The sequence below is a fragment of the Astatotilapia calliptera genome, chromosome 15 (genome assembly GCF_964374335.1).
Source record: "Astatotilapia calliptera chromosome 15, fAstCal68.1, whole genome shotgun sequence".
NCBI lineage: Eukaryota > Metazoa > Chordata > Actinopteri > Cichliformes > Cichlidae > Astatotilapia > Astatotilapia calliptera.
Window position 1 is genome coordinate 3,513,057 of NC_137436.1, and position 15,150 is coordinate 3,528,206.

Consider the following 15,150-nt stretch of genomic DNA (forward strand, 5'->3'; position numbering starts at 1 on the left):
TGTGTGTGTGTGTGTGTGTGTGTGTGTGTGTGTGTGTGTGTGTGTGTGTGTGTGTGTGTGTGTGTGTGTGTGTGTACGGGCATTCCAGGCCCTGATGTGGTGTGAGGGTCAGGGGTGAGCCGTATGCAGGCCCTCATCAGCTCTCCTGGGAGGGAGGGGGGAGGCGAGGGGGCAGATGAGTAAATGCACACTTGTTGACCACTCACTCTGTTTAAGTGACATGAGTGTAATGATGAAACAGTGGAAACATGCGAAGAATCCACCAGCAATCAGCACTGTTGTTCTTTGCTGGTGGTTTCTAAAACAATTAGATTTCAAAACCAATTAATTTGACTAATAATGAACTAATAATTTGAATTTAAAAGCTGTCGGTTGCAACAATGAACTCGTAATTTTTACATCAAGGGGAAAGATTTTCTTTGGTCTTGAGTAATAGCCCTCCAGGTTTTTCTTGGACACTGTCATTTTGCGTGCAGTCCTTATACCTGACCAGAGTTGACCCGTCTACTGTAAACTGAAGTTTCATAAGAAACGTCTCTGTGGAAGGGTGGCTGTCAACAAGTTATTCTTAAGGAAGAGGGAGAAAAGCCTGGGATATGCCAAATTACACAAGAACTGGAACAGGTCTTTATGGAGTGATGAATCCAAATGTGACATTTTTGGTTGAAATCGTCATCAGTACATATAAACACAACAGTGAGTGTCTACAGCCATTTGTAAATCATGATGGAGTCTATATCATGGTTTGGGGCTGCATTTGCAATACCATCTGCAAAGCGTTTGATGCATGACAACGATACTAAACAACAGCCAATGCAGGAAACTACACACTGGAACACCACCAGTCATGGATTGGCCTCCCCATTATTGAAGCAGTGCAGGATCATGCCCAAAAGTTGGTTCTGTTCATCTGGATGTAGCATTTTCAGTGGGGGAGATGTTTCATATTTGCATATTAATGATCAAAGAACTGACCTCCCAGCCCATTGTTCCTTCAGTGGGCTGGTTTCAGTCATTATGCAAATGTACTGTTTATAAGATTGGGGAAACCTGCAGTCAGCTGAGACTGAAGAAGTCACTTGGATGAGTGATGAAACGTTTCTCCCACAAAATGCTACGTCCAGATGAACAGAATCAACCTTTGGGAATTTACTTACCTGAATGATTGAGCATGCATCGAGAACTGTGCTCGTTACCTTCTCTGTTCTGAACATAGCCACTAAGTTCCTTCACTGTAATTTTCCGTATAGAAACCCCAGAGTGAGAATGTCCACCTGCACCTCAGTAAATTGAATTTTGTCCATTTTCCCTCCTTTCATCCTGTGTTTGGCTGAGTTCACGCACACATACTTCTGTCACACACACACACACACACACACACACACACACACACACACACACACACACACACACACACACACACACCCCTCTGCTCTGCTTTAAAGCACTGCCTATCCAAACAGGAAAGTAGCCTCTGCCCCTGCAGCAGTTGAGGGCACAGCAGTGGAGATTTCATTAGTCACAGCTAACAGGCAAATTATTCGCTTCAGCACACCTGTAAAACTTTACTGTGTGTCAATCTCACACAATCACAGACACAGCTTATAGGTGAGAGTGGGTGAGTTTGTGGACCTGTAGGTGGGTGTGAAAAGATGGGTGTGTAACTAACACACACACACACACACACACACACACACACACACACACACACACACACACACACACACACACACACACATGTTTTTGTGTTAATATGAACTGTGTCGGTCGGGCCTCCCTGGGTATGTGCACAGTTTATGTCCAATAGTATGACTGGCATCCAAAGGCGATGGGTTATTTATATTTAAGGTAAAGCAAACTCAAAAGCTGTATGCTTAGTTAAATAGCTGTAATCAACTTTTAAAACACAGACTGAAAAACAAAGTCTGGGGATGGAATAAATACTCTTCATAATTTAACACACAACACCACCCTGGGAATTTCACCCAGAGAATACTGGATCGAAATAATGCCAATTACCAGGAAGACACTCAGATCCGTTATACTCGAGACGCGGTTCAATGATTAAAAACAGATTGTTTTAAATAGTTGATAATATATTTTCAATGTAAAAGCACAAGCAGCGATATCAATATACAAGTATTCTAAAAATTCAGAGCGGAGGCTTACCAGTGGGGGGGCAGGGATGCCACCAGCGTTGGTCAAGTTACTTGAAAAAAGTAATCAGTAACTAATTACTTCCCCAAAAAAGTAATCCCGTTACTTTACTGATTACTTATTTTCTAAAAAAAATTAATTACTTAGTTACTTTTTAAAAACACGATTTACAACCTGAGTAGGTGATAAAACGATAGATCTTTCAGCCCAATTCTACTTTCTGCATAATCCATCATACAAAATGTAATCAAATGGAAAAGTCCCTTTTTTAAACTTGTTTTATCAGTTTTAATATTTTAACTTTATGCATCAAGCAAAGATTACATTATATGCAACATTCTCTGACTTGAAGAAATTAGTTTAACATTTAAACCTATTTTCTGCACATTCCAGCACATAAAATAAAATATTTTTTGTGTTTACACTCAGTCTTTCAAATAGATGCAAGTAAAACACAGCAGAAAATAAATAAAGTCAAAGACTCAGCGGTCCTGTTGCTCTATTTTCACCTGTAAAGCAGGAGTGGGGCAGGCGGAGGTTTACCCTGGTGCAGGTGTGCCGCAGCGGTCAGTAGAAGAATCCGCGAGTTTCTCTGTGAGTTTCCCATTACGTCATAGCTCACTCGGTGCTTGTTCAGGGGGTTTTTTTGCTGTAAAAAGAGGTTTTCTTCCCACGCACAACGGATGCTAATGTTTTTGTCACTTTTTATGGAATCAAACTCAAAGTAAGGTCAGTACTTCCACGCTTTAAACGCTGCATGCTCAAACTCTCTCCCGCACTCGATATATGATCCACTGTTGATCTGCCCACAGCTGTTGTCACGAACGTCGCACTCGCTTACGTCACTGTCGTGAGACATTCTCGCAAAAAAAAAAAATCACGGTTTTAGTAACGCAGCAACGCAGCGTTCCTACGGGAAAGTAACGGTAATCTAATTACCGTTTTTGCAATAATAATCCCTTACTTTACTCGTTACTTGAAAAAAAGTAATCAGATTACAGTAATGTGTTACAAGTAATGCATTACTGCCCATCTCTGGATGCCACACACAGAACAATTAAAAAAAGGAAAACTCACCAATACACAAGTGCAGCACACTATCATACACACACTAATACAACTGAAAAACACAGGTGTGTCATACTCAAAGGATCCCACCACCAAAGCACCTCAGTCTCCTCCACGTCAGGCCCTCTGCATCTGAGTAAAAGAAACAAAGAAAGTTATAACGTGTTCATAAAAAACTAATATGCACACACTGGGGTCAGCCCAACTGCAGAAACACACTGGTGATCTGCAGCTAGAAAAAGGGCCTCCTACCAGTGGTGTGACAGAAACCAAATTACGAATCAAAACAACAGAGAGCCAGGCATACAAACTAAATTAAACCTTAAATCTGGAATAGCCGAGTCACTGTGTTATTCCAAATTGTCCCCCGCCCCACTACTCCAATCTAATAATTAAGTCAGTCACATGTACGCCAGCCGGCTCCCGTGGCCGTCATGTATGTAGCCACTGTCCACACAGACGTCCACTCGAGGCTGGCAGCAGAAGGGAAAAAGAAGCCTTGCAAACTCAAACTAAAGGAGAAAGGCAAAGCAGCAGCACCTCTGTCAGGAAAAGATGCCCACACTTCCTGCAAGGTGTCATACCATACATATTTACTAAAAGAAAAACAACATCAAGCAGGGATTGTTACAAATCAAAATTACACACCGATCAACGGCGGCACTCAATTTACTAACGAGGTGGCTCGTAGGAGGCTCCAGCAGCTACAACCTATGAATAGCATTAGTTTACCATCGAGCAACATAGTATACACATGCGCCAAATAAACACCTACCAGCCACAATGGAGGCTTCAAAAAGGCGATATCTGTAACATGAGAAACACCACTCAACACACGCACCACCAAGTCAGGCTGAGACAGCAGCGAGGCGCACGCAGCTCCTACCTGCAACACCGGGGGAAGTCAGGTGATCGAAAGGAGACGACAACAGGTACGCGGATTCGGGGATGTTCAGATGGCCGCTACTATTTATACTAGCGCCCCTGATGCGCCTGACTCAAAGTGGGATCAACAAGAACATCTTTTTTCCCTACTTCAGTAAAGGCTCAGTCACACTAGATGAGTAAAAACCGTTTGGAAAATTAGAGGAAAACAAATGGTGGTTACCTGTTGATTGTACTAAATTTTGTTTTTTGCATTTGGCAACCAATTGCAAGTACAGGTTGAGCAGGCAATGCCCACTAGGAGACTAGTTCATCCATCCATCCATCCATTCGCTTCCGCTTATCCTTTTCAGGGTCGCAGGGGGTGCTGGAGCCTATCCCAGCTGTTGGAGACTAGTTCAGTCACTAGGAAATTGCACCGGTTTCCTGGTGGGAGGCAATGTGTCTCTAAACAACCACAGTCCAACTCTGAATGACTTCAATCACTGTCAGACAGACAGGCGATGGTTTACAAGTACTTGCTGTCCAATTTATGGAGGCAAACAGATCGCCAACAGGTTGCAATCAATCTGAGTAAGTCTCACAAACAGACTGGACATGATGGACAACTTTACACTATTCAAATGCAAACTGATTTAGTGACTCTTTTTCTATTTTCTTCAAAACCTTCTTGTGGTAACTTTTCTTTTAGGCCTTTGAAAGCAAAGGATACATTTTCAAGTTACAACCATGCAGGCTTTCATCCCTCCAATTTAATAATGGTCTTAAGTTGGTCACATCTATAAAAATAACCAGTTTCAGCCACTAAGGAGTCTTCTGAGGTCTTGCTGTGAAGTCTTCCTTTTAGCGACTACAGAGGAATGAACATCTATATAACAGGAGATTTTTAGTCAAAAATAGTAAAGGAAATCATTTTAAAGGCAGACACGTAGGCTCTTTAAAGCATGAATTGACGGTGAAATGACGCACAGCTTCCAACTAAACATTTAGTGTCTCAGGGTTTAATTATTTTTTCTACACGACCTCTGTTTGAATGTTTCTCATTTAGTATCCTTTCTTTAAAGCCACACGTGCTGAGGCCCAGAGAAGAAGAAGACAGCATTAATCAAAAGCCCCATTCACCTGTTTGAGGGTTTAGGGTTTCAGTGTTTAAAATAACCTAAAACAGAAAGATGAAGGAAGGCCACCGATGTGCGTATGTGCAAAGAGGCTTTGAGGTTAAGGGAAATTCTCACCATTTTACAGCAAGTGCCAAAAATCTGCATCCTGCCTGATGAATAGAGCTGGAGAATCGCACAAAAACGTCCACACACAGACACCGGTACCCCCTGTCTGGCAGCCTCTTTGTAGCCATGTTGTGATTGTATCAGATGTGGAGCGATAGAGGTTTGAAGTATGGGGGTGTTGGTAGGGGCATGTGTGAATTTGTAATGTGCTTATACTGGAACCGCAAAGACAGGAGATAGGGGCTCCAAAGCGGTGCTATACTCCCACACGCTCACTCAAAGACACACACACTAACACACTGTGGGGAGTGGAACTCTAGCTCCCTGAACTCCTTTCATCTGAAGGTGGAAGTGAGTGCCAGGTTTCCTGGAGTCACACCGAGATACAGCACTCTATATCCTCTGCAAATCTACTGCCTGCTGCCTGTGTGTGTGTTTTTGTGCGTTTTGGTTCAAAGACTTAAAGTGTACATTGCTGAGGTGAGCTGCGTCTGATCTCTCGAGCTACAGCATATGTATAGCACCTCACAGTTTGAATTGTTGGACTAAACCGTATAGCACCTTTTGTAAGGGGGCTCTGCAGATGTCGGAGTTAACAGAGAGGATTTTTTAAAACTTTGCTTTACTGTACCTGTGTTGCTGTGATGTACAAGGCTCAACATGCATAAGAGATCAGATAGCCTCCATGTGTGGTGGTGACTGAGGTCCTTGAAGGTCACCAGAAGCTAAAGGACAAGTAGCAAATGGTGTCACTTAGCTTAACGGCAGGTTAGGGGTCAAAGGAGAAATGCACGGGACTGTTGAACTGGACAGCAACAAAACACCTACAGCACGCTGCACTGTGACATAAAGGAAAACATCCAGTGTGGTCCATAAGCGACCACAAGGGATCTTAAATCAAACAATCAATGTTTAAGTGCAGACTTTTAACTTTAATTCAAATTACTGCAAAAGGTTTTTTGTTGTTTTTTTTTGTTCTCCATTTCCAGAGGCTCAAAAGTAATTGGACAAGAAAAACTATTTTAAATGTAAGGATTGTTTTAATATTTGGATGATATTCTTTGAAGTTAGTGACTGCATATACATATAAATATGAGTGTGATGGGTCCTAACAAAGGGTCGATATCTAACAAGTAAGGTGTGAGAATGTGTTTCAAAAATCTAACTGTGCACAGAGTGTAACATACTGAATTCTTCAGGCAGATACAGACAAGAACAACAAGCTCTCAGTCCCAGGATGTCGAATACTGACGTTTTCTGAATCCTTATGGCCTGAGTTGACTTATGCTACTCAAAGCTGTCAGCAATTATCTTACCTCTGTGCAACTGATCATTTCCTGTCTGCTACCCTTAAAAAATCCCTGAGAAAATCAAGAGGTTGTTATATTAACTGTGGTAGTGTGGTTAGGCTCTTGTTGCTGTGTGTTTTTGCCTTGTCGTTTGGATCAGTGTTAGTAATTGGACTCACCTCCTTCTATGTGCAGGTGCTTCCAGTCTCAGAAGACTCTGAGACAGAGAGAAAGCTGTCTCCCTGTGCCGCATTCCCAAACACTCCAAAACAGCTTCATCAACCTGTTTTCCTTCAGTTTCCACAATAAACATGTTGAACTTTTAATCTGTGGCCAGTGTTTGAGTCCAGCCCTCAGTCTCAGCTCGAACCGGACCACTATGATGTGGCTGCTGTGCACAGGGCTAAAGTCTCAACTCATGTTCAGCCCAATGCTGAAGAAACTGATCACAGTGCAAATGGATGACGCCCCATATTACATCCTTTTTTCAGTTTTTTGATTGGTTCAACAAAACGTTTTAATCACAATTTCATTATCGTCATACTACAGCCAGCCTGTCCTGGGAGAAGGATGGCTGAATGTTCTTATGTTTCAGGTACATGGGCCAGACGTGGCCGTCAAAAAGGCCAGGTGGGTCTGGTACCAGGTAGTTTCTTGTAAATACGAGATGCTGAAAGGCACAAACGCATGCATGCACATAAACGCACAAAAGACTTCCTCTTGCTCACTGTGGTCGTGGTATTGTGAGGGTAGCTGGTCTAGCTCCTGTTTCTGTTTCTTCATATAATATTATCAAAGCATCTCTCTGTGTCTGTGGATCTCGGAAAATCCGCCCTCACTTCCTGAGCTGACGTTCTCTCTTTATCTCTCTCTCAGGCTCTCGCTATCTCACCTTCTCTTTCACTATTACACATATGCACACACCATGCATGGTGATGAAGGATGGTAACCCTCCTTTCCCCGGTCTCCTGCTGATTTACACACACCCTCTTTGACAAAGCACCTGGAATAACACCTCAACACACACTGGCACACATACCAGAAAGACAGAGCCGCTCTACTGTTGCTGTGCCAAGATAACCATGAAGCAAAAATCACACAACAGGACTGTTGCATTAGACATGACTGTGGGATCATTATGCAAACAAAAGGGGGAAAAAACAGTTTCCTTGTTTCTCTGTTAATGACATTTCAACCGAGGTTCTCCTCATTAAGCCATTACCACATAAACTCTCAACATACTGCAGCTGCGGGATTAAACTGCATATCTTTGACCAATACACCACATCAGCAACATTACTGTCATGGAACATTTCATGAGCTTACATGATTCATTTGACCTTTGTTTCACTTGCTCCTTAACATGACTTCTTCCTCTGCCAAATGGCAGACGCAAGGCCCCACTGGGCAAGTCTGAGCTGGAGGACACAGTGGAACAAATGGAGCAAAGAGAGAACGAGAGAGAAGGCGAGAAACGGCGAGAAACGGCGAGAAACGGCGAGATAGTGAGAGTGTTTTATCTTATGTGGAAGAAGGACATTGGCATGATGGAGAAAAGTACTAAATGTGCACTCTCTGGGTGTTTTTGCTATGTGGGCAGGAGAGTGAGTAAAGACACCAATCTATGAAGATAAAGCCCATCCTGGTCAGGAGGAGGAGGAGGAGGAGGAAGGGGAATAAAAAGATAAGAGAAAAAAAACAGTGAAGCCATTCATAGAGCTTCAGGGAAGTAGCTTTGTACTGGGAGGAACTGAGTGAAAGAGAAGGAATTAAAGTAAATTTTAGGAGCTACAAAAATAATAGGGTAGCTACAAAAATCAAAGATATTAGCAAAGCAACGGGGCTGTTTGATCTATATGGAGATACATATACAGTGTACAGTGTGCCATGCGTGTGGTCTCATGCTCTCATCCTGTTTAGGAAAGAGAGACCCCTGCTTCCTTTGGCTCTGAACCCACTGTTGTGACTACATTACAGCTCCTCCACTGCCTCCCCCAACTCCATATGTCTACCATACTAAAACCCAACAGCAGCCCATGCACACACGGCTACACCCTTTTCAACAGCACCCTTTCTAGCTTTTAATTAAACACAATTAAGGTAACAGTTAAGGTTTAAGAGAACACATGAGAAACGCTTTGCTCTTTGTTGTCATTTTAAAAGCAGATTATACTATAGTGTGTGATAGTAAGTCCACAAATTTGCTAAACACTGCTCGGTAATTTTGATATTTCCCTGTTACCAGATTTAAATATGAATCCATTAAACTTTGGCAGCATGTAATCAATTAGAGATACATAAGACTGCTTATGGTGTATGAAATAGCTTTGCAAATATTTGGGGGTTAACAGTGATATACCCTGTTTACAGCAGTGATATGCAACTATACTTCACAGTTTAAAGACTGTTTCGGTCATTCCTGGTGTTTCTTTTTGACAGTACAGCAACTCGAAACACAAACAAAGAGTCTATTATTTTCTTTCGCTTACTAGCTTGGATGAGAAGTACAATCTTCCTAAAAAGCGCATTGCTATATTATGAAAGTTGTGTTTCTAATGTTGTTTAGAGCCTAAATTATGGCCAATGGGGACACATGTCTTATAGCAGGTCACTGGAGGAACAAGTTCTGGATGCAGCGAGTCAGAAGAAGCTCTGTCCACAGAAGCAGGAGAAGTGAATGCAGGTAACAAATTTTACTCAATAAGTTCCACCTATCCTACCACCCAGTTAAAACAAAGCAACAAAAGGAGAGGAGGAACCATTGTGCCTTTTTTTGATTGATACTAGGCTTAAGAGCAACTTAACCATGCATCACTGAAAAATGGTGCTAAAGAGTACCCAAGGTTCTTTAGCCTGACATCAAGTGTTCCTCAACAATTGAAATATGTGACAAGTTGACGGTGAAACTCTTCTCACTAGTGTTATGTACAAACAGAAAGACAGCACATCACAGAAAATATGCCAAAAGCCATCTTAGTCATGTCTCTGGGATACTAGCTGCTTTGATTCCCAGGAATGTGAATGGATTGTTTTAGCTGCTACTTAGACATCTAGATGGAAAGAAAAATCCTCTGCTTTACCATGACACTGGCTTCTTTCTACAAATAAACTGTGTTTTTCCCTTTCATTTTATTTTAAACCCATCATTCAGTTTCCCAAAGTAGGTGGATGAATTGTACAAAGGCACCGTCCCAGCTGAAAATGAGCAAGAGATGGGGAAGAGCCATGAAAGAGACTTATAAACGATTCATGGTCACATCCACACCTTCAGCCAATCTGGGATCACTAATTAACCTAAAGACTTACTAATAAACCACTCCAACCATTGTTAAAATGTTGCACCAAACCAATTAACAGAAACTTACACATGTTTTTGTTTATAAAAGCGAAAAACAAGATGCACAGCTGATTAGTAAAATTCCAAAATCTTTGTGGATGCATGACCGAAGAGTAGATGAAGCCAGGGAAACAGTTTTCCTGTGGTTTCAGTCGTTATCCTAAGCTAACAGCATTAACAGAGTGGAGTCGCATTGATCTTTTCATTTTGTGCTCTCTTAGAAAGACAGTGAACTCGGGAATTCCCCCAAAATTTTGAAACATTTTTTTAAAGGGGAAAAAAAAGCTTTTAGATACACAGTAACATCTTTGTCTTAGCAGACTAATAGGAAATATACACTGGCAGTAAGGGAAAAAGAGGAAACCTGGAGCGAATTTCTTCATGTTTACCCAAAATATACAAAGCCCAATTCCCTCCTTCCCAGCTGAGCCCTCACAAATCCGCCAACCGCTTATCAAATTAAACCCCCATTAGCAGCATAAACATACAGGCTCACACACACTCGCACAAACAAGCCATTACCAATACAAACATGCTTGTGCCTCACACATGTTTAACTACCCTTCCTGCTCAGAGTGTGTTGCAGACTCTCCAAATAATCTTTCACAGCAAACTCGACTTGTCTTCACATACAGGTAAACGGCTCTGTGCGTCACACGCTGCCCCGAAACAGCACGGCTTCTTGACCTGCGTCTTAATTGTCAGCACTTGTCGCTCCGTGCGTCCTCAAGCATTTCAGATTTAGCCCCATATTGTCACACCTGATGAGACCCGGCACCCAGCATGGAGTCGGCAGTCTAATTCTTTCCATGTGCACTTGTTAACATGTAGGATTTTCTTTGCAGCCACCATAAAGCAGAGTGCAGGTAACACAATCTCATGAAACTTGGCTCTGTCTGCCAGCTGCTAAAGGGATTTACCTCGTGATGTGGTAATGTAAGCCCCCAAAGTAAGACACCGACGTAAAAAGGACAATTTCATTTGTCCTTCTTCTTCTTCCTGTGTGGCCCCGAGGGGATGGCTGGCTAGCAGTCGAGGGTGAGAGATTGGGGAAAGCAGAGAGTAAATGGAACGCTTATATGCACTCCATCAGCATAAACCAATCAACAGATGATTTTCAGGTGGACACCAGTGTTTGCATGCGTTTATGGGGCACGTCCAGGGTACGGATATAGCGGGGGTATTGGAAAACCCGGGGGCAGAGCTTTTGGTAAAAGGTAGCCAAAAATTCAAACTCTGTAAAGATTGTTTATGGATTAACTCAAGCAGCAGAGGCTGAAGCTCCCTCGGTATGTTTCAAACTCTCTTATCTCGTCCATAAAGTTCGGCTCAATAACACCAACTTGAAATGAATCCCTCAAACGTAATAGAAAGTTCATCAGGAGTATCTTCCATTCTTCCCTCTTATTCAACTGATACGAGCAGGAAGGACCATGTCTCAAGGTCTTTGTAAATGTATTAACAGTTTGCCAGAACGTCTTTCACACATCATCAGTAGTATGAGTTATTCTGGAGGCCTGCGGAAACAGAGGGAAGTCATGCTTCGCTCTTTTACTCTGCATTTGGTTTTGTTTGCGAGACGTTTATGGTCATTTGCTGAAACGTGCTGAAGAGCCATTTTGCTGCTGGCAATTTTTTCTTTCTGAAAGCAGACCCACATTTGGATTGCTGTTTTAAGTGAAATTACATTACTGACATTGCTTTATAGTCTGGAAACTTTCCATGATCCTGTAAAAAGCATCCAATCACCTGTACTTAACTATGCACCCTCATAAAAGGTCGATTAGGAAGCCATTTTTGTTGTTTATTTGCATGCTCCATAGAGATACACTCTGTGGCTCTTAAATGTTTAGAAAAGGCTCTAAACAAAAACCCTGAAGTCCTGCCTGCTTTCTTCCTCCTCTTTCCTCTTCTTCGTCTTTCTTCCTCCTCCTCTCTGGAATTCTACTCTTTCTCTATTCTAATAAATCTGAAGGGGCCTCTTCCACTTTTACAGGAACAGCAACTCATTAAATGGTTGATTTCAAATGGCAGAGTGTGAATGTTTTGAGTTAACTTTATTGATCTGCGAGTGGGTCTGTGGGCCAGAGAGTAACGGACGTCCCCTCCAGCACATGGGCAGTAGATTTACACCTCTGCATTTAAAGACACCACTAAACCCAGATGGCTGCAGGCCTGCTCTCGCCTGTGCCGTGCTGGCAGGGACGCTGTGGTTGTCTCTGCTATACACATACATAAACACAGCAAAATGGGAAAAACCTATTTTACTCACTTACCTGCATGAATGCATCCTCCAAGGCCTGTGAGCCCACGCCTGGTTTACTTCTGCCACCTTGGAAGTGTCTGCGGCACACAAAGAGGTCGTGTGGCAGTCATGCAAAACAGATTTAAATTACAGAATAATTTATTTTAGCTGATTTTCATTCACAGTGAGAATGAAGGAGAAGCTGCAGAGCCCGGGGTAAGTGGAAGAAACAGAAAACAGATGACATGAAATCCAACTTACTCAGCCGAATGAATCAAGCCAAATTATTTTACTCTTCTGTGACATGTTTTTGAAATATGGCAGTTGCTCTTTGAGCGTGACCTAACAGTGACACTTAAGGGGGAAAAGGACCTGAAAGACAGTCCAGTTTAATTAAGGAGTGTTTTTTAGATCCTGCAACTTGTATTTGTCCTCCCTTCACTGTATCAGCCAGAGAGAATTTGGTCTGTCTCCTATATATATTACATCACTCGCTGAGCATGAGCCATTTCCCATAAACCTCTGTGGTCCCCAGGGTTTCCCACCCATGAGATCAGGGAAACGGGCAGGGTGATTAGGAAGAACCAAGACTGCCTTTTACCAGTAGTGAGTTCAGTTTTTATCTTGCCTGTTTCTGTTCAGCCATCCAACAGGTTCCTGTGAGAGCCAACCATGCAGCACATCATTTGTTTTGCAACCGTTTCATGCTCATTTAGTCATGGAGTCTCCATCTCTGTGTGCCGGATTAATCTGTTTAGACTGTCTCTTCCCTTTCTCTCTCCGTATCGCTGCCTCTCTTGCTTCCCCTCAGGGTGGAAAGCTGTGAGGCTGTAAGGTCCTTCTCTTCCCACAACTGCTCACAATCACCCCTGTGACTGTTCGCCTGTCAATCACTTCATCACATCAGACCCACACTGAGCAGATCGAGCCTGCTGGCATACAAACACATATAATACACAAAAAAAAAGAGACGGGGTTTACGGGGGGAGTGGAGAGATGAAGGGGGTCCTGTCAGCACCTGCTGCGCCTCACCGGAAAATGTGCACAGATGCACACACATATACACACACCACAGAGCACAACTCTGTGAAGGTACCTCTTTAATATTGGTCGTATTTACTCAGCCTCCCTCTACGTTGCCTCCAACCATGCTGACCTACAGTGTCAGCAGGGGCTACTCTGCTGAGAACCACGCTGCAAAGCGCATACATGCAGAAATGACACAGAGGCGCACAGAAGCATGTATGTGCAACGAGAAACAGGAAGGTCAAACAGCTTGAAATACACACAAACATCTAAGGCACCCTAAAATCAGGTACTCTCTATGAGCTGCGCAATCACACCGAAATATAGACTTTACTATTTCTCAGATTGCTTCTTATGAATGCTCAACCTCCCAATTAATTTCATCTGTTTCTGTCCAAACCACACACACACACACACACACACACACACAGATGAAACGCACACACACAAACATACACACCGAGTCCATTAGGCTCATGTGTTGGGCCCAAACCACGGCCCAGAGTGCTCTTTCATGGCTCCATCATTACATCAATAAGTCTTCACATTAATCTCAGCACAGCACACAGGCTATTACCAGACCAGCCCTGCACCACAGAGGCTCGCTCCGAAGCAGACACAGGCAAAATAGTAGACAAATATATTCTGGATACTTGAAAAACACACTAAGGCGTGCTCGGTTAGTCTCGGTTTGCCGAGGGATGTGTCCACTTCTGAAGCTGCTTAAACAGCAGAGGGTGAATTACGTATGCCTTAAGCAGTTCAAATGCATGAAACCGTATCTAGATATATTCATCTCCGTCTGCTGTGAAAAGACCTCAAAAAGACTTAAAGAGTTGTGTTTTTTTAATGTAAATGCTGATTTAATACACAGCCCAAAATTATTTTTGAGGAGCTGGTTTCAATAGCGGCTAATAAGAAGCTTTCGCCAGAGCCTTTTCGAATCTGCGTAACATAAGATCATGCCCTTTTAATAAAGCTCTTGAGAGTAGTGTGGAAAAAAAAGCATGGTAACTCTTGAGAGATTACCTTACATTGCTTATTATTAAATCAGTCTTTGGTCTGCAGTAAAGAGCACCTGTAAGAAAAAGCGGTTGCTTAATAATCAGTGGGATGAGCTGCTGAGGCAGCTAAGGCGAGGCAGCCGTCACAAACACATCATCAATCGCATTTAAAATGAAAAGAAAATGACTCAAGACATTCAGAGAAAGAAAGAATGAACGAAAGGGTAGAAGGAGAAAACATGGAAGAAAGAAGCCGAGTGGGCTTGAGAGGAGGCCACTTCTGTCTGGACAGGAAAGGGGGTTTTTTAACCCCTGACCCAGGTCCACTTTTCGTCTGTGTGTGTGTGTGTGTGTGTGTGTGTGTGTGTGTGTGTGTGTGTGTGTGTGTGTGTGTGTGCGTGTGTGTGTGTGTGTGTGTGCGTGTTTCTCCCCTTAGAACAGGTTCTTTCTGACACTGGTACAGGGACAGATGGTGCTTGTTGTCATGGCAGTCCACGCAGGTGCGTATGCGTGGGGTTTCCTGTCCCAAGGTTCAGGAAGGCAGTGTGGAGGGGTGTTTATTATTCGCAGTGCCAACGGGTAGCAGATTCCAGTCGTTCCCAAGAGTCAGGAGGAACGATAGAGGATAGAGGGAAAGGAAAAAAGTGTGTGTGTGTTGGGGGGGGGGGGGGATAAAGAAGAAAGTCAAGGAGAGAGTGGTAAGCTGTAAAACTCTGGAAGAGCGTCCACTTTTATCGCTCTGGATCTGTTCTTGGATGAGAAAAGCTGTGAAGTATGTTTTTCACTCGTCTCTCATTCTCTGCCATAATAAAAGAATAAAAGAATATTGCCTCAGAAACCTCCACTGTTCCAGGAATGGCGGCCTCAGCGCCGATGACCTCAGATATTGTTCCGCTGTATTCTTTTATTCTCT